We start from the raw sequence: 18,543 nt of genomic DNA on the forward strand, positions 1-18,543 counted from the left end.
CTTTGAAATTTGTGTGAATCACAAGTTTGTGATTAACTTTACCAATGGCCCACGTGGCTGCCCTCTTGAGAGTGTTCTTGGTGAGAACATTGTTGACAAGGAGCGAACCGGGATTAATGGTATTACGAGGGCTAAACCATAAGACATTAAAGTATTTGAAATGAACTCTAAAAAGTTGGCATAGCATGTGCATGTACAAAACGGAGAATGGTATCATACTCGTCTGTTACAAAGTTGGCATGGTATCATCATAATAGTTGCGGGAGAAAGTCTTCACTTTTTCTTCGCTTGTGTCATTTGCTTATTGCGCCGTAACTATGGATAATCTTCATCGTTTATCAGGATGCTTGTGTCAGCCTTGACTTTGAAGGGAGGAATTTCATAAAACTTTTCATAATCTTCAGACATGTCTGTCTTGCCCTCCACTCCCACGATGTCCCTTTTTCCTGAAAGAACTATGTGGCGCTTTGGCTCATCGTATGATGTATTAGCTTCCTTATCTTTTCTTTTTCTCGGTCTGGTAGACATGTCCTTCACATAGATAACCTGTGCCACATCATTGGCTAGGACGAACAGTTCGTCAGTGTACCCAAGATTTTTCAGATCCACTCTTGTCATTCCGTACTATGGGTCTACCTGTACCCCGCCTCCTGACAGATTGACCCATTTGCACTTAAACAAAGGGACTTTAAAATCATGTCCGTAGTCAAGTTCCCATATGTCGACTATGTAACCATAATATGTGTCCTTTCCCCTCTCGGTTGTTGCATCAAAGCGGACACCGCTGTTTTGGTTGGTGCTCTTTCGATCTTGGTCAATCATCTAAAATACAGTCAAAGATGGTCCCCTGGACAACAAGTACAGCTCATCACAAACAGTGTTGTCACCTCTGAGACGTGTTTCCAACCAACTGCTGAAAGTCCTGATGTGTTCACATGTAATCCAGTCGTCGCACTGCTCCGGGTGTTTGGAGCGCAGACTGTTCTTGTGTTCATCGACATACGGGGTCACCAAGGTAGGGTTCTGTAGAAACTGTGTAGTGTGCTTGAGACCAAGAATATCCGTCCCTGCATATTATTGAGTCCCTTCCAAGCGTGCCTTTTCCAGTCAGTCTCCCCTCATACCGCGATTTAGGGAGACCTATCTTCTTAAGGCCAGGAATGAAGTCAACACAAAACCCGATGACATCCTCTGTTTGATGGCCCATGGAGATGCTTCCTTCTGGCCTAGCGCGGTTACGGACATATTTCTTTAGGACTCCCATGAACCTCTCAAAGGGGAACATATTGTGTAGAAATACGGGCCCCGGAATGACAATCTCAACGACTAGATGAACTAGGACGTGCGTCATGATATTGAAGAAGGATGGTGGGAACACTAGCTCGAAACTGACAAGATATTGAGCCACATCACTCCTTTGCCTTGGTATGATTTCTGGATCGATCACCTTCTGAGAGATTGCATTGAGGAATGCACATAGCTTCACAATGGCTAATCGGACGTTTTCCGGTAGAAGCCCCCTCAATGCAACCGGAAGCAGTTGCGTCATAATCACGTGGCAGTCATGAGACTTTAGGTTTTGGAACTTTTTCTCTGGCATATTTATTATTCCCTTTATATTCAACAAGAAGCCAGTCGGGACCTTCATACTGAGCAGGCATTCAAAGAAAGTTTCTTTCTCTTCTTTCGTAAGAGCGTAGCTGGAAGGACCTTCATACTGCTTCGGAGGCATGCCGTCTTTTTCGTGCAAATGTTGCAGGTCCTCCCGTGCCTCAGGTGTATCTTTTGTCTTCCCATACACGCCCAAGAAGCCTAACAGGTTCACGCAAAGGTTCTTCGTCACGTGCATCACGTCGATTGAAGAGCGGACCTCTCGCTCTTTCCAGTAGGGTAGGTCGAAGAATATAGATTTCTTCTTCCACATGGGTGCGCGTCCCTCAGTGTCATTCAGAACAGCTAGTCCACCGGAACCCTTTCCAAAGATTACGTGTAAATCATTGACCATAGCAAGTACGTGATCACCGGTACGCGCGGCGGGCTTCTTCCGGTGATCTGCCTCGCCTTTGAAATGCTTGCCTTTCTTTTGACATTGATGGTTGGTCAGGAGAAATCGATGATGGCCCACGTACACATTCTTCCTGCATCTGTCCAGGTATATACTTTCGGTGTCATCCAAACAGTGCATGCATGCGTGGTATCCCTTGTTTGTCTGTCCTGAAAGGTTACTGAGAGCGGGCCAATCGTTTATGGTCCCGAACAACAACGCCTTTAGGTTAAATTCCTCTTGTTTGTGCTCATCCCACGTACGTACACCGTTTCCATTCCACAGCTGTAAAAGTTCTTCAACTAATGGCCATAGGTACACATCAATGTCGTTGCCGGGTTGCTTAGGGCCTTGGATGAGAACTGGCATCATAATGAACTTCCGCTTCATGCACATCCAAGGAGGAAGGTTATACATACATAGAGTCACGGGCCAGGTGCTATGATTGCTGCTCTGCTCCCCGAAAGGATTAATGCCATCCGCGCTTAAAGCAAACCATACGTTCCTTGGGTCCTTTGCAAACTCATCCCAGTACTTTCTCTCGATTTTTCTCCACTGCGACCCGTCAGCGAGTGCTCTCAACTTCCGTCTTTCTTACGGTCCTCACTATGCCATCGCATCAACTTGGCATGCTCTCCGTTTCTGAACAGACGTTTCAACCGTGGTATTATAGGAGCATACCACATCACCTTCGCAGGAACCCTCTTCCTGGGGGACTCACCGTCAACATCACCAGGGTCATCTCGTCTGATCTTATACCGCAATGCACCGCATACCGGGCATGCGTTCAGATCCTTGTATGCACCGCGGTAGAGGATGCAGTCATTAGGGCATGTATATATCTTCTGCACCTCCATTCCTAAAGGGCATACGAGCTTCTTTGCTGCGTATGTACTGTCGGGCAATTCATTATCCTTTGGAAGCTTCTTCTTCAATATTTTTAGTAGCTTCTCAAATCCTTTGTCAGGCACAGCATTCTCTGCCTTCCACTGCAGCAATTCTAGTACGGTACCGAGCTTTGTGTTGCCATCTTCGCAATTGGGGTACAACTCTTTTTTGTGATCCTCTAACATGCGATCGAACTTCAGCTTTTCCTTTTGACTTTCGCATTGCGTCCTTGCATCGACAATGACCCGGCGGAGATCATCATCATCGGGCACATCGTCTGTTTCCTCTTGATCTTCAGCAACTTCACCCGTTGCAGCATCATTGGGCACATCGTCTGGTTCCTCTTGATCTTCACCAGCTCCCCCCGTTGCAGCATCACCGTATTCAGGGGGCACATAGTTGTCATCGGACTCTTCTTCTTCGCCGTCTTCCATCATAACCCCTATTTCTATGTGCCTTGTCCAAACATTATAGTGTGGCATGAAACCCTTGTAAAGCAGGTGGGTGTGAAGGATTTTCCGGTCAGAGTAAGACTTCGTATTCCCACAATTAGGGCATGGACAACACATAAAACCATTCTGCTTGTTTGCCTCAGCCGCTTCGAGAAATTCATGCACGCCCTTAATGTACTCAGAGGTGTGTCTGTCACCGTACATCCATTGCTGGTTCATCTGCGTGCGTTATATATAATTAAGTGTGTCAAAAACCATTATAGAACATCATGAATAAATAATTAAGTGACCAAATTAATATAAGTTCATCATCACATTAAAACCAAAGTACATACATAGTTCTCATCTAACAACATATAGCTCTCCAGAGAATCTAATAATTAAACCATACATTGAAACTATGTAAAACATTTCAATGCGAAAACAAACGCAATCATAATCGCAACCAAGTTAACAATTGATCCAACGGCATAATGATACCAAGCCTCGGTATGAACGGCATATTTTCTAATCTTTCTAATCTTCAAGCGCATTGCATCCATCTTGATCTTGTGATCATCGACGACATCCGCAACATGCAACTCCAATATCATCTTCTCCTCCTCAATTTTTTTTTATTTTTTTGCTTCAAGAAATTGTTTTCTTCTTCAACTAAATTTAACCTCTCAACAATAGGGTCGGTTGGAATTTCCGGTTCACATACCTCCTAGATAAATAAAATCTATGTCACGTTGGTCGGCATAATTTTCATAAACAATAAATGAACCAATAGTTATGAAGATAATATATACCACATCCGAATCATAGACAGGACGAGGGCCGACGGGGGCGGATACCAAAACCATCGCACTATATAAGATGCAATAATAAAAGTAAGAAAATGATACAAGTATCTATCTAAACATACAAGTAAGAATATTTTTCCTTTCAGAAAGAAGATAAGAACAAGAGGCTCACCACGGTGGTACCGGTGATGAGATCAGCGCGGGTGATCGATGGCAGTGAAGACGGGGCCGGAGCGTGACGGACCGTTAAACCTAGACAAATATTGAGGAAAATGGAGCTTGGAGGTCGAGCTTGGAGAGGAGAAAGCTTAAGTAGTGTGGCTCGGGCATTCCATCGAACACCTTGTGTGCATAGGAGGTGAGCTAGAGCACCACCAAGCCCTCTCCCCCTCGGCCAGAAAAAACAGAGCAGTGTGCTCTGCTCTTGCGCGAGGGGGTATATATAGGCACCACCATTGGTCCCGGTTGGTGGCATGAACCGGGACTAAAGGGGGGCCTTTGGTCCCGGTTCATGCCTCCAACCGGGGCCAATGGTGGTGGGCCATGAGCCAGGACCATTGGTCCCGGTTCGTCCCACAAACCGGGACCAAAAGGTCCAGATGAACCGGGACCAATGGCCCACGTGGCCCGGCTGGCCCCCTGGGCTCATGAACCGGGTCCAATGCACCCATTGGTCCCGGTTCTAGAGTGAACCGGGACTAATGGGCTTACCCGGCCTGAACCTTTGCCCCATTTTCTACTAGTGTTGGTCGCTCGATGGTTTCTGCAGGTTCCGTAAAGTAAGAAACTGTTGGTCCTATTCTGAATTCTAATAATGTTGATCACCAGGGACAGAGAGATCAGAGGACGGATGGAAGGGATGGCGACAACGTTATATTCGAAAGGGAATAACGCTGGAATACCTTGCTGTTGCTACCTGTAAGAGTGCATAATTATGAAGTAAATTACTCGGCACTGCTTAGTTGCCAAACTTGACAGTTGCTAAGACCTTCTGTCGACAAGATACACAAACATACAATTGCATGGTAAGTTAACGTCTTCTGATGGATTTTGTTTGCCTTTCTTGACAAGAAAACTACAACTATTTGCTTATACCAGCGACATGAGAAGTATGTTCATTGATTTCATGTGGACTAACTTACTGGATGATTTTATTCATTTCTTATAGCTTCACTCAAATAATTCTCCCTATATTTTGGGTAATTCATTTCATCCAATAGTTGATAGTTGCTTCATTATTACAAAAATTGATCAGACCAGGAAAAGAGATCTTACGATAGTTTTTTAGTTATTACGAAAAATTCATCAGAGAGAAAAATAAATCTTATCTGATAGTTTGTTCTTTTCCCCCATTATCTGAGAAAAGTTCTCCCTAGATTGCGGATGCAGTCATGGCATGAGATTGTTAAGAGTAAAGACATGCATATGGGTACTTTCCATTGGCACATCACTCTGTAATGAAAATAATAGCATCATATTTTATTTACCCAACTATTGTTCTCCAAAACTAATATTATTTGCTTTCTACAGGTACTATGTAGAGTATTCAAAGAGGTCGTCTTCATGAAACTAGCAGAGGATAGACATTAGGAAAAATGAGAGATGAGGTGAGTTTTTGTTGTTCACCATCCAATTCAAGCATCACACAAATTAAGCATTACTATTCAAAGGATGCAGAGTTAACCTGTTCATCCTTTCTAGAGGAATTAATAAGTTAAAATTTGTATCCCGTTGCAACGCACGGGTTTTTTGCTAGTCTATCCCTAATAGTAAAGCACGGGTTGACTCTGTGGGTTCACCTTCACAATACGCTTTCTTCTCATGTCATATTACGCTTTTACAATTTGTATAGACAAAATCATAATATAAACGAGGTGGTATTATTAGGGAAAGATAGAACCCGCAGTCCCAGCCCAACCCTTGCTGAACTGTGCTGCATCTTCATGCGCGGTCTGGCCTGGGCCGGTGCGCTTCCCTTGGCCGAGCTGGGCCAGCTACGCATCTTCCTGCGCGGTCTGGCCTGGGCCAGCACGCTTCCCTGGGCTGAGCTGGGCCAGCTACACATCCTTTTTTCAGTGAAAGGCAACAATCAGCAAAAAGTTAAGGACGCCAATAACTACCGAACGTTCGGGCTCGGAGACCCCCAACCCGAACGACTCGTTCGTACTGGAGGGGAGATCGATGCGAACGAATCCGTTCAGCAGGAGAGCCCCCCAACGCGAACGCCCCTCCCCGTCGACCCTACAGCTCGGTAGCAAAAAAAGCCCAATATTTTTTTTGTTGTGCCAGATTAAAGCCCATATTTTTCCTGTGCTATGAAACAAAAATGTGATCAACTTTAAAAGCACAAAAAATGCCATGGGTAAAAAGAATTTTTTTTTCTTTGCAATGACCCAGAGGAAAAATAGTCATGGAATTTCGACCATAGAAATAAAAAACATTGCCATGGAAGATTCATAGTAAAAAATGCCATGGTATTTTAATTAAATTTTCATATATTGTATACACAATTTGAACACAAAACTATGTGCGAGGAATTTGCCATGGTGTGGTAGTATAAATTGCCATCTTTAAAAAGTACAATTGCCATGGCACTAAAGAATGAAATTCCCATCATGAAAATTAAAGAAAAGAAAGGAATTTTCTATGGTCCATGATCTCAGACATAAATTTCCATGATCTCAAAACATAAATTTACATTTGTTTTAAAAAAATTAGCTAACTATAATGAAATGTTTACACATGGCAAATTTAGTAAGTTTTTCTTTAGAAAAAGATGGCATATTCAGGAGACTTTTCACTAAACCACATGGCAACTTTTTGGGAAACTGTAACAGGTACATGGATTTTTGTTGGAAAAGATGGCAAAAAAACACTCATGAAAAATAATCTAGGAAACCCGTCCTACACGATAAAAAATTTGCCATGCTATGTAGTGAATGAACTTTTTTTCTGCCATGGAAATAAAAGTTAAATATTTGCCATGGCGATTTGGGTAAATTTGCCATGGCAAAAATAAAAATAAAAAACTTGCCATGGCGATAAAAGTTAAGAGTTGCCATGGCGATTTAGGTAAATTTGACATGTCAATTAAGGTAATTTTTCCATGGCAAAAATAAATAGTTAATCTTATTGCCATAATATTTTACTATATACATGAAGAAACAAAAAAAATGTGGATTGAAAAATGCCATGGCAAATAAAAAAGTAAAATTTTCCATGGATGTAAAAGTTAATTTGCCATGGCAAGTAAAGAATTAAATTTGCCATGAAGAAAAGTAAAAGTGAAAAAAGTTTCCATGTATGTAAAAAAGTAAATTACCATGTATGTAAAGGTTAAGTTGCCATGGCAAAACAAAAAAAAAGTTTAATTTGGCATGGCGCTTTAAAAAAGGCAAAAATTGCCATGGCAAAAAGATGGTAAAGTTGCCATGGCTATAAAACTAAATTTGCCATGTTGCAAAAAGAAATAATTTCGCCATGCCATTGTTCCAAAAATTTGACATGGTCCATGCACTAGAAATGCCATGATGCATAAAAAATAAATTTGCCATCACAATGAACTCTATTTGTCATCGTCCCATGAAAATGTAATTGCCATGGCAAAACATTCTTTGGATGGACTTTGTAAAAGAGAAAAAACGAACCATGGCAAATAATGCTTTTAGTTGCCATGGCAAAAAACACATCCATAAAAAAACTGATTTTAGTTGCCATGGCAAGTTTTCCATGTTTTTGAACATCTTAGATTGCTATGTTTTTGAACATCTTAATTTGCCATGTTTTTTAACATCTTAAAAATAAAGAATTTTGACATGTTTGCCATGGCAAGTTTTCCATGTCAAGTTTTCCATGATTGAGACAGGCCATGATATTAGGACAAAAACAATCAGAAATATTGTCATGTGAATGAACTGACAAATTATAAAGTTGCCACGGTCCGAGAATTTGTAATAATCTAAGAAATTGCCATGTTTTGCTAAACATCGTGGTTAGAAATTGCCATGTATTATAGGACCAAAAAACTAAATTTGTGTACTACTCACATGGTAAAGTTAGTAACTAAATAAATCACAGCAGAAAATTGTGTTCTACTCAGATTTAAGCGTAGCATGGCAAATTTAGGGACTATTTCATATACAAACCGTGGCAGAAATGTGTTAAAAAGCTCATAGTAGCATCTAGCAAAAAAAATCATCATACATCAGTTAAAAATGGGGCGTAGTACATGTGTACACACAAAAAATGCAGAAGGGAGCGGCAGCGCATCGACCTGTCGGATCCCTTCGGCCGTGGTATTGCTCGAGCTCAATGAGCACCTCCCCGCTGGGCTCCCTTCTTAGAATGGACGCCGACACGCCGTCGGTGAGGAGCCCATTGCCCCCTCCATGGACACATGGCGCTGTCCCAGGGAACTCGTCGCAGGGCACCCACCTCCGCTCTCCGCCCGGTGCACGCCGGGAACCCGTCGCTGCCTTCCCCAAGTCACCTGACGAGAGCGAAGATGGCACGATGCTTCATTGCTCCGCCGCCGTTGCTGCTCCTGTACGGCCCAGCCATCGCCGTGCCCGCCCTCTCCGTGTGACCACACCTCGAGCCAGTCGGTGAGTTTGAGGAGGGGAGACGACCGAGATGCCCGCCGTCGCGGCGCAGGCGAGCAGGCAGCGCTCTGCCTCCGCCACGGCCGCACCTCTAGCCGGTGGGCGCGGACCAGTCACGCCGCTCTCCACTCAGCATCGGCTGCTGCGACAGCGCGGACGAGCGGGCGGAGCTCGCCCTTCGCCACGAGGATCACGCCAGCGAGGATCGCGCGGATGGATGCGGTCTCGACCGCCCAACGCAGCGGCGCGAGGACAGTGACGATCTAGCTCACAGATAAGCCGTGGAGAGGAAGAGTGGGTGAGAGCAAGAAAAGGATAAGGCTGGGAGGGAGGGGTGGGGGCGAAGGAGACGAGGTCGTTCGACGGAAAATCCCGAACTAATTTTCTCTGTCACCTGCTCTAAGATTTGTGGAAATCATCTGACGGCAGTCGAGGTGTTCGGGTCCAAATGCCAAAATCCCTCACGTTCGGGAGTTATTGATCCCGAAAGTTAATAGAGCTCGTGTGGGATTCAAACGCTGGACCATCCCACAAATATAAGGGCGCAACCAGCTGGGAAAGCATGCACTTTTTGTTGATAACATGGTTTGCTTTCCAATAGTCCCACCTCTATTATTTTTACCAAATTTTTACTTATAATAATAAAGCAAATTGAGTTTCTTTCGTCCGTCATGGCATTTTTCAAAAAAGTCTCTCTATTTCGTAGAATTCAACCCGCAGTACTGTTTTAAGTCAAAACAAATCATTATTTTCGTATTTTACATAAAATTCCCTGTGTTTTCTTGAAATCGACCCGCCATCCGGATTTAAGTCACACCCAAACCGTTATTTTACATTTTTCGAAACCCCCCCTGACGTTTTAGGTAATTCAGCCACGGATCATATTTAAGTCAAACAAATACTTTTTTAAATCATCCATATCTTTTAAACCATAACTCCAATTTGAACATGTTATATATGAAATTTGATTAGAGAAATATGTAGAAGATGAATATGAGATTATTTTTACCTATTAAATATTTTTAAATATTATTTTGGAATATATTTAAATCAAACAAATGATTTTCTAAATTATCCATATCTTTTAAACCGTAACTTCGATTTTAACATATTATATATGAAATTTTATTACAAAAATGTGTGGAATCTAAATATGATGTTAATTTTACCTGTTAAATATTTTTAAAATATTATTTTGGAAGCAAACTTATAATTTCTAGCGCAAGATCCGTTTTTCTTTAGTACCGGCGGCGATCCGGATTGCAAATAAACACCCCACTATAACCATATAGGGAAAACAAAACATCGATAACTACACATGCATACCTCTGAAAAATATCGCAGGAGAAAACAACAAATTTCTCATCGCGAGAGTGAGAGAGAGAGAGCGAGGGAGTAGAGAGAGGGCGAGAGAGACGCCTTAGGATTAATCATTTTCAAACATGTTTTTTTGTTGTTTTGTGTGAACACCGAGGCCATCGCCGACGAGGGTGAGAAGGAGGATAAGCGGCAACACAAATATGATGCCTCGCAAAAATAAAAGAGATGGACCTATTGAGTGATGGTTGTTGGGTTAAGAGCATGTGTTATGTTTTTTCTCCCGTTGCAACGCACGGGCTCTTTTGCTAGTTCTACTAATTTATATACCTTCACAAGTTGCCTATCAACAAGCCTCGAGAAGCAAGAAATAAGGGATCAAATAAATCAACTCCAGAAATTGAGTGGTCAATGCACTGCTGTTGATTGGCTGGCTAATTATTGTAAAAGGTATCTTAAGGAATTAAGTCAGCGTTGCATGTAGAATCAGCGGGAAGGAAGGACAAATGGAACCCCGGCCGTGCATGCATGCGAGCTCCGGTGAGAGATCAATTCCGCCCATTAAATTATGTTGCTCCCTTGAGATTTTTTTCTTCTAAAATCCTGAACGGATTTTCTAAATTTTACGTGAATGAACCCCAGACAGATTTGTGGGCGATATGTTTGAATCTCCAAGAAGCTTCAGCGAGGGGCGCAGGTGCATGCGTTCGGGTTGTTGCTGCAAGCGAGTTCATCCATTTTTTTTAACACAACTAAAATATTTTTTAAGAGAAAAAGCAAGTGTGTTAATTGGACAGTGGGCTGGTTCGTTGTTGTTGCAAGCGAGTTCATCCATTTTTTTAACACAACTAAACTATTTTTTAAGAGAAAAAGCAAATGTGTTAATTGGACAGTAGGCTGGTTCAAATTCTTGAGATAGCCCCAAGAAACTTAAAGGGATGGATGAAGTAGATTTCAATCTAATGGTTTTGTTCAACTCTGATTTATTCATGGATGGTCTCAATGGATTGTCGTACAAAAATCATACCAAAAATATTGCATGTCTATCATGGTTTTCAACGCTAATCTAATGTGCACTTCTACTAGACCTCAGCATGTGCCTCCCCGTTGCTGCCAGGTTGCACCGTTTGGATGTTTTATTAGTGTCGCGTTGACGAGTGTTTTGCTAACATCCAATTGTCTTTCCCGTTGCAACGAACGGGCATATTGTGCTAGTCTATTCCTAATAATAAAGCACGGATTGACTCCGTGGGTTCACCGTCACAATACGCTTTCGCCCAGTCATAATACGTTTTTACGATTCGTGTAGACAAAATCGTAATATAAACGAGGTGGTACTAATTAGCTCTAGCTAGATTGGTTGGTTGATTCGTGTCAACAGGCGCTCTCTTCCGAAAGTCCAGCGATTACGTGGCCTCGACCTCGTTGCTATCAGCAGCGGCAGCAAGCATGCAGCGGCAAGGGGAGTCCGGCGAGGACATCGTGATCGTGGGAGCCGGGCTCACCGGGCTCGCCGCCGCGCTCGGGCTGCACAGGAAAGGGGTGAGGAGCGTGGTGTTGGAGTCGTCCCCGGCGCTCCGGGCCTCGGGGTTCGCCTTCGCCACCTGACCCAACGCCTTCCGCGCGCTCGACGCCCTCGGCGTCGGCGACCAGATCAGGAAGCTCCACCTGCACATCCAAGGGCTGCGCGTCATGTCAGCGTCCACGGGTGAGATAGCGAAGGAAGTGGACTTCAGGGACGAGTTCCGCTGTGTCAGGAGGGACATGCTACTGTAGGTCCTGGCGGCGGAGTTGCCGACGGGCACCATCCGCTACTCCTCCAGGATCGTGTCCATCGACGACGGCGATGGCGACGGCGCCAAGATGCTCCACCTCGCTGACGGCTCGACTCTCTGGGCAAAGGTGCTGGTCAGCTGCGACGGGATCAACTCCGTGGTGGCAAGATGGCTGGGGCTCACCAAGCCGTCGGGCGCTCGGCCACGCCGGCCCTCGCGCGTTACCCCCGACGGCCATGGTTTCCCGCCCAAGTTCTTGCTGGCCGGCGTGGCCTGGGCACTTGGGCGGCAAAATGGCTCGTGGTGGCACGGCGGCACGATGGTGCGTGCGACGCGGCCTTGGCCCATCGCAGTGGTGCCAAGAACGAGATGCTCGCGGCCAGGTAGGCCAAGGCGCGTGGGTTGTTCGGGAACGCGGTTGCCGTTGATGCATGGTGGTGACGGCCAGGAGCGGTGCAGCGACTCCTGCAGGCAGACGTGTGATGCCCGCGACAGCGCACGGGAGGCGGAGGCATGCGAGTGAGAGCCGGCGACGCGCATCAGATGGCAATGGCATTGAGGCTCGGCACCGGCACACCAGCGGCAGCCAGCAACGCAACGAGCGGCTACATCGAGCCGTGATGCGAAAACCAGCATTCCAGCAGTTGCCTAACAGCCCGAGCATGCACTGCTGCGGAGCCAAAGCACGGCGGCGAGTGCAACCTGTTCGGGAACGGCTGCACGCTGGCTAACACTCGAGGCAGCTCCCAAACAGTAATATTTCTCCATATATTACACACGTATTCTATTTATTTCTCTTCACAATTTTTTAATTTCATCATACATATAGCAATGTATGGATATGCACAGTGCCAATGCATCTGATAACAACGCAAGTCCCTCCCATTGCATGTTGTATTTTTTATATGGACTACATAGTTCTGCAAGTGCACATATATATGCCAACAAAGCGAGCTTATACTGGATTTTATTACTATTGTGCTCAAGTTATAGTATGAAGCTTTAATTAGCACTTAATTACTCTTCTTGCCATGCTTGCAAAGGTAGAGGGATCACGCCTCATATGCAGAGTTACGCCACATATGCAGAGTTACGTATACTTAAGAATCAGGTGCAATTTCGTCGTATTTTTATTTACTTTCTACGGCTTCTTCTCCGAGTGCATATTTAGTGTATATATGTAGAACAATGACATCTATGCTGATATGTGTATGCAACTCTCCTTATTTTGTTAGTTTCTACAAGGGTCTATCACAATTTTGTTTTATTTGTCTGGGGTGATTTATTTCCCACTGCTTGTAATTTATGGTAGAGAAATTGAGAAGGAGGCCCCACTGTGAGAGTTTGCAGTTTGTGTGTTGATGTTGCTTGCGGTGGTGAATGGAAAGCCGACCGTGTAGCCGTCTGTTGCGTAGTTATGTGCCGATGTTGCTCGCAGTGGTGAATCGGAAGGCCGGCCGTGTAGCCGCCTGTTGCGTACCATGGTGGCAGTGGTCAGCCTTGTGAGGAGGAAAGAGAACATTGTCATGTAGATTAGTGGGTAGCAAGAGTTTCGCTCTGATCATGTGCCCCTCAAGCACAGGCACGCGAAGATGGACGACAATAAGATTGATCATATGGTTACGGCTAAAAGTGTAAGTGGTCAAGGGGGAGGGGGGATTGAGGAGAGATGGCATGGAACTGACCAAAGTAAATGGGAGGGAACCGATGAGTGGGGGAGGGATGCATCGGTGATGGAAGATGTGACTGGTTGCTGAATTGCTAGCTAGGAGAGCAAATCGGCCAGTTGTGGTTCATGAAATTTGTGTTCGCTCCGTAGAAAAGCACGAGCATAGAATATGTATACCCGTTGCAACACACGGGCTCTTTCCCTAGTCTCTCCCTAATAATAAAGCACGGAGTGAATCTGTCGGGTTCACCGTCGCGGATTTTTTGCATAAAAGTCCTTCTGTTTTCTGGTAATTAAACCCGCAATCCATTTTTAAGTGTAAAAACGTTTCATTCTTACAAAAAGGACCCTGAGTTTTTCGAGGGTTCAACCCACGATGGAGAGCGTCGGCAGGGGCTGGAGCTTGCAGGGACCGAACCGTGCGCTGCAGGGGTTGGGGAGGCGGATCCAGAAACGGGCGGCGAGGTGGCGGTCGCCGGTGATGACGAGGAAGGCTGGAGCGTGGATTCCCAGGCGGATCCATGGTATCCACGACTTTTAGGCCCAAAGGAGACATGAAGGTGAGGGAGAGAAGAAGGAAGAAAGGAGGGGCTTGGTGTAGCAGACGACAGCGCGAGTAGGAGGTGCGGTGGCGCGGTGCATGGTGCCGTTGCGGCGGTGATGGCCACGTGGGTCATGGGGACGGAGGTAGAGCGGCTCGGGCAGGGTGGGGGCGATGCAACAGGAGAGTAGAAGCACAGAGGTGAGGTGAGGAAGAGCGAGGCCGGCGGCGATGCAGCCCTGCCGGGGTCGGCCGGAGCCAACAGAGCCGGCGGGTGCCGGGGATCGGGCTCGCGCCTGCGGCGCCTCCCCTGACGGCGCTAGGTGGGAGAAAGGGATCGAATCGATCGAGACAGAGAGGAGTGAGGGGTTCGATCTGATTGGATTAGGGCAAGGTGCGGCTGGGCTGGGCCTTAGGCCAAATGGGCCGGTCGGGTTAGTTGCTAGGCTGGTTTCTCCCTCCCCCTCTCTCTCTCCATCTCCTAATTCACCTATTTTTTCTATTTATTAAATATAAATAGAAAAATAGTAAAAAAAGGATAATAAGACAAAGTTTCGGAACTAAACTTGAAGTACAAAAAGTATGGGATTTTTGAAATGACACAAAAGGAATTTGGAAAAGCAATTGTATAAAATAGAAGGAAGGGTCAAATGTTTTTTTGGAAATGTTCATAGTTTTCAATTTGGTGTAAATTATTTAATGGAATGATAAAATGCAAATGCAAAAATAAATAAGATAAACAAAATACGCAAGTTAATGGAAGGTATGGAACAAATCATTTTAGATCATGGAACAAATCATTTATTGGGATGAATAAATGTGAGGTGTATGGTCATCAATATAGGTAAAGCAGGGTCTATCATTTGCTTGAGATCTCTATCATGTCCACACAAGCTTTATGTGGTTTGTTCTTCCATTGCAACACACGGGCATATTTTTTATAAATTCATATTCGCAAGATTATTGTTCTTATTATGATTGATTCCAATCGAGATCTGACATATGACCTAAGGACTCCCGTGAGCTTCCAGGATCAAACGAGATGAACGAGTAGAAGAGGCTATACCTAATCGACTGAATTTGTCGAACACAACTTGCTGACGCAGGTTCTGTTAATAGCATGGAGGTAATTTATGCATGGTTCATCTTTTTATGTTCGTTCTCAATTTACTTGAAAATCGTACCACATGTCCTGATCAAATGATACATCATTTTTTTTGGTCATTAGCAACCATCGTCCAACAGCATAGTTCCTTGATCCTGCAGAATTATAGGAACCGATGTTTTCTCCCATTGCAACGCATGGGCATTTGTGCTAATATAATAATAACGCACGAATTGACTTTGCCGGGTTCACCGTCGCAACGCTTTTTCAAAAATGTCCCTATGATTTAGGGTAATACAACCCGCGGTCCTTTAAAATCTCTCCCTAATCTAAAGTTAACCGAACCGGTTTGAGATAAAAGAAAAAAAAAATATCCCCTGCCTCCCGATATCATCTCGACCTCCAGGCTCGAGCGCTTCGCCACCTCCGGCCGGCCGCCCCCCCTCTCCCCCCGTCGCCGCGCGCCGCCACCGACGCCATGGCCGTTGGCGGCTCCCCCCGCCCCTGCTACCATGGTGCCGCCGGGACTCCTGCCCGCTGCTGAAATTCCCCATCGCCGTCCCAAGGGCATCGCCCACAGCGCTACCCTGGACCCTGAGCGCCGCCGCCCCAGCCACCCTCGAGCCTCCACCAGGTGACCCCAGGCGCCGCTGATCCCGTGTGCTGCTGCTCGAAGATTCCCCTGCTCGCTGCCCACTCCCTCCCACTCCACGGTGCACGGGGCAAGGGGAACCGGGTGGCGGCGGCATGATCTCCGGTAAGCGGTGGGGCCGGGATCCGGTGGCGGCGGCAAGCTCCTGTAGATAGGCGACGAGCGAGAGAGAGAGGGATTGAGAGAAAGGGAGATGCAGGGGAGAGAGATGGGAGGGAAGGAGAAGAAGACGAGCATGGACAGTGGGGCGTAGGAGAGAGAGAGGGCGGAGGGAAGGAGGATAAGGACATATGGCAGGGGGCGGCCTGTGTGATTGCTCCGGTGATGGCGTCCGGCGTCGGTTCATACCTCGGCGCGCAGCCGCAATACCTCCCCTCCACCGTCTCCACGTGGTGTAGGCTGCTGCAATCTCGCTATCCCAGCGATGTCCCAACTGCGCGCCACAGCCAGCCAACAAGACCACTATGTAGCTCAGGCCCAGAATTGGTCAATTTTATACAGCTGCAATACACAACGACACACAAAATAGATGCTCCTAGGCTCGATCTTTCTACTGCAACTAAACATACTCGCCCAATACTTATTATCGCACTTTTCTCAACTAAACATACTCTGTCCCTTGAGGAGGATTTCAGGGGAGATCGACTACTGTAAGTCTGTGACGATAACAAGAGGCTGATATTTGAGCTGGACTCTTGCGGACAACAGGTTCAGGAGCTCCAAGCCAACAACGGCCATTGCCTTGAAAAAGATGTAAGATTTCTACTATCTAGCTTCTGTCACAAGATTTGGTGTAGCCTGTTATTTTGTATGGTAGTCAGTTTTGTTGTAAGAATGAGTAATAGATCTATTGTTCAATTCTTGTTTGAGATAGAATACAAGTTATGTTAAAATATTCAATGTTTATTGAACATGACCATAGTGGAAAAGGCTTTAAAGATCAAGAGATGAGATATTTTTTCCTTTAACAGTTCAATTTCTGAAAAAAAATTCAACACAATAGCCGAATTTATTCCAATTTTCACATATAATACTTGCCGCTAAGAACTTATAGGTATATGCTTTCACATGCAGTCCTGTCTTTGCTAGCACGTATGGTGTCAGTTTAGAAAGACCTACATAATGTTGTTTTGATTCTTGGCTTCGGGAAAAAGGGATAGGTTCGGAAAATATTTATCTAGAATAGATGTATATTTATGTAAGAGGATAGATGTACTTACTTGCAGAACTACAGTTTGTTGCAGTTGCTAGGGACTGTAAATTACGATTCTAATTCATTCTTTTGCATTTCAGTCTGTCATTCATTGTAACTTGAATGTTTCTCTTTTTGTGATCTCCCATAGAAGCTTTTTGTTTGCTTTTTAACTGGAACAGCTTTACGCGCCTTGTGAAATTTCTGATGTAGTTTGGAAATATGAGTGAGAACTGCAAGTGCGTTGATACTGCCCTCTATGTATCGAATCCAAGGATTTTTTTTAATATATATTCTTTTTGTTAATTTCAAGGGAGGAAGAGAACTCCAGTACTATGGTAATGTTCTTGATTCTGATTCTCCATGATTGATAATGTTGTTTAGGACCCTAAGCTTTGTCATGGCTGATTTAAATAGGCACAGTTGGTTTAGAAGGAAAGCACTGCTACTAATTTTAGAACTAGGATGTCGTTTTTGACAGCTGTCAGGTATTGCTTATTTGCATTGTAAGATTACAATTCTAAGGTTAATCTTTTTAGTTATGTAGCATTGCATATTTGGGTCCTTGAATTTTCTCCTCGAAGATCAACACATTTGGTCAGATTTGGCTTATTTAATAATTAGCAAACAATAAATATTGAACATCTATGCAGTGCGACATTTCTTACGGATGGTCAGGTCGACACCGGCAACATCGTCTATATTGTACCAAGGTTCTGCTGCTGCTACAACGGCAACCTCCTACTTCTTGAACATGACCATTGCAGCTATCCTTGCTACTGTAAATTTTGTTTCTTTTCTTTCTCATAAATTATGGACATATAGGCACTCTGATCAGGTAATGTTCTTCTCTAAGATTTGATATTTGAAGCATGATGTTTGCGGTCAGGTAATTTTCCTAGGGTCCTTCAGATGTCGATGTCGATGTCGGTGTTGATGGAAAATACGCATGTTGCATACCTTTTTTGAAATCAGAAGTGGATACTAACATTTCCCATCATGATATTGTAGTTTATAGTGCTAAACTTGACTCCTCCATGGTTATAATAATGGACTTACAGTGAGTTGATTTGTAGTTAACTTTGTCATCAAGTGGCTGGCTTTTATCTGGACAATGCAGTCTTGCATTCTCTAGGGAGGCAGAGCAAGTCCTTCCTTCCGATTTGAATTTGGGGATTCGATGATTTCTTTCGGATTTATCATGTCTATTTGATCAGCAAACATGAGATGCAAAACATGCTTTTCCAGTAGAAATGAATTCATGGACTGGAACTCCTGCAGATTTGAAGTTGTATGCTGGATCGACTGCATGTTTTATTAAGGGTTTATCAGTTCATCATTCCCATTAGTTCAGTCGTGGTGAGAAACATATGCACGTTTTTATGCCAAAAGCTGTGAATATTTTTTCTCATAGTGTAAGTAAACTGATGATGCACGTCATTGCTAAGGATGGTTCCAACAGAAGCAACACATATTCATCTTGCCTGCTGTCAGTCTCATTTTCCTGATCCTACACTTGAGC

General features: G+C 44.6%; 1 pseudogene; it reads left to right on the plus strand.

Annotated features, from left to right (window-relative positions):
* Positions 1 to 11,474: 11,474 nt before the first annotated feature.
* Positions 11,475 to 12,385, plus strand: LOC125547262 (annotated as a pseudogene).
* Positions 12,386 to 18,543: the final 6,158 nt, after the last annotated feature.

This window comes from Triticum urartu, chromosome 3 (assembly GCF_003073215.2).
Source record: "Triticum urartu cultivar G1812 chromosome 3, Tu2.1, whole genome shotgun sequence".
Lineage (NCBI taxonomy): Eukaryota > Viridiplantae > Streptophyta > Magnoliopsida > Poales > Poaceae > Triticum > Triticum urartu.